Below are 2,869 nucleotides of genomic sequence, written 5' to 3'. Positions count from 1 at the left end.
AAGCATTTTAAAAATGCCTATTTTCTATTTCCTATTTTAAATGGATATCTAAAACCATTTTGCATTTTGCATTTTCAAATGGAAAAGTTTTACTTATTTTGCATTTTCTATTTCAAATGGCTTTGGATACCTATTTTGCACATCTCTGGACATGTCAAAGAAAATTGCTGGTCACTGAACGGCAGGAAAAGTAAAAAGGGAACTGCCAAAGCGATACATGCAGCAAAAGATAAAAAAAGAAAAGCCGAAGTGACAGTAGCGAGTAATCGAGTGAAGAAGAAGACAGCGGGAAAAAAAAATCCGTGTCAGTGTGTGGCAGAGCTGCAGGTAGCCGAGTTAAACGCTACGCAAGCAGTTCTGGACATAGTCACCGTGCCAATGAGAGAGACAAGAAAAAGCAAAGCGGAATTGCTATACGACACCGGAGCCACAGTGTCGTTGATTAAGAAAAAGTATTTCAAAGAAAAGACGCCAGCCGAAAAAACAGAAAGAAGTTGACAGGTGTCACAGGGCATCAAGCATGCGTAATAAGGAAGGTCATGGCGACAATACAGCTAAAAGATAGAGAAATCAAGCATCCGATTTATGTCGTGAGAGACGACTTTCCAATTAACTACCTACTTTCCAATTAACTAGGGCATTCTAGGAAATTATTTCATTAAAAAGTATAATGCCAGGCACGATTATGAAGCAGGTAAACTCTCGCTAGGAAAGAATACGTTAAAGCTGCGTCCGTATAAAGTTATAGAACTACAACCCCGAAGTGAAACTATCGTACAAACAGATAGTAACCAAATCGGCATCGTGCAGGCAGGAAAAACGCAACCAGGAGTCTTTATAGGGTGCTGTTTAGTACAGCCAAGGAAAAATTTCTGTCTAATAAGCGTGGTAAATACCACGGAAAGAACGGTGAAAATGAGCATACCATGTGTTAAGCTTGAAGCATTAGAAGAGAGCGAGGCAGAAAGTGAAATAACGAACGTAAGCATAAAGACGGAGAAGTTAACGCGTCGCGAAAGAGTGAAAGAGACACTGCGAATATATACGTCATTACGTGAACGAGGATCAGAAGGATTGGGACGAGTGGGTGCCGTACGCAATGTTCGCGTACAATACGACACCACACACGGCAACGGGGTTCACACCTTTCGAGTTGGTGCACGGGAGATGCGCGGAGTTACCGACTGCCTTAATTAAATCACCGTCAACGCAGTATAATTTAGAAGACTACGCGCAAGAATTAAAAGAGAGATTACGGGCGACAAATCGAGTAGCGCGAGAAAAATTCAAAGAAGAAAAAGAAAAAGTCAAGCGCTACTACAATAAGAAAACTAAGCCAGCAGCATTTGATATAGGAGAAAAGATCCTGCTTTATGATGAAACAGGAAGAAGAGGCAGGTCTAAGAGTCAAAATGGATAGGACCGTATGTGGTGGTAGCAAGAGTGTTAAGCGTCACTTACATTGTAAAAGCAAGACGGCGCACGGAAAATGTGCACGTCAATAGGCTGAAGGCCTTTATAGAAAATTAGGCAAGAGTAACGAACTCGGAACGACCGACGCTCGCGGTTCCACCTGTTAGGCGACATCGTTCGCGGAACAACATAAAATATAATGTGAAACGTTCTGCTTACAGGAAATTATTATTTAGTAAAAAAAATTATTATTAGTAAAAGTAGTAATACTTACCAGTTACGTCGCGGGGAGTGAAACCGGAAATCAAGGATATCACATACGCAGATTTCGGCACAATCCCGGCATGTATTGTATTATGAAAAGTACAGAACGATGCTCTATGCCAGAGAAAAATGGAGATTAGTTGTAGGACTGGACGTGTCAACGGTATACACAAAAACGGAACAAACGGAACGTATGTTAGAATATACAACTAAAGCGTGCGAAAACACGGCGATAACGCGCAGGAATAGAGAACTGTGCGAAGGGTTTACCGCGGAGTTGCGACAAAGGTTGCAAAAGGTGGAAAGACTAGTCAGACGCGTAAGGACGATCGTGGGTATACCAACGCGTTACCGAAGGGGACTAGCAAACGCGGTGGGCTCCATCGCAAAAGTTTTGTTCGGCACCATGGACGCCGACGATGAAAAACAGATATCGGAGCAAATAGAGTTGTTGAGTAAAAAACAGACGGTGCTACAACATGTGATTAAAAATCAGTTGCAGGTTGTAAACGCAACAATCGGGCACATACAAAACGTGGAAGAAATAGTCGAGAGAAACGAAAATAAGTTGAGAAACGCGGTATTAGAGATACCTCAAAAAGTGGACGATTACGTACAACAGGCGGAATTAACCGAGTATTTTATGGAACTAGGAAGCGTAATCACCGAACTCGAGTTCGACGTGGAAAGCGTCATGAGGTACATCACGGATGTACAAACGAAGTTCGCACAGTTAGAAGTAGTACCCGTCGAGTTAATATTAAAAAGTCTCCGGGACGCAAGCAGTTGGTCGACCCACGGATTGTATTTCCCATTTGCTGTAAATCTGGAGAACTGGCTAGTTATTAAAAGATATGTAACAGCGTCTATTGTAAAGATGCGAGTGTGTATACTATTGTCAAGTTTCCGCTAGTAGTTCCGATAGAATACAATCTGTTAAAAGGATGCTGAACCGTCCTGTTTTATCATAAAAATAGTAAAATGTCTGAATAATGACTTTTGTCAAATGTACTGCACAAATGAGAAAACGGTTCTCTACAATAAAAGAAAACAGTGTAACGAGTCGGGCGAGACAATAAATGTTTATAAAACGGAAAAATTTTTTTTAAGAAAATTGACTACCTTACATTATCAAGTATGTCTACAGATTTAACAGTTTATATGTCACAAAACACACTTTGGCCCGCTAGAT

This window comes from Pseudomyrmex gracilis, unplaced genomic scaffold (genome assembly GCF_002006095.1).
Source record: "Pseudomyrmex gracilis isolate BER0280 unplaced genomic scaffold, ASM200609v1 scaffold_1603, whole genome shotgun sequence".
In the NCBI taxonomy this organism is placed as follows: Eukaryota; Metazoa; Arthropoda; class Insecta; order Hymenoptera; family Formicidae; genus Pseudomyrmex; species Pseudomyrmex gracilis.
This window is presented reverse-complemented; position numbering follows the sequence as displayed.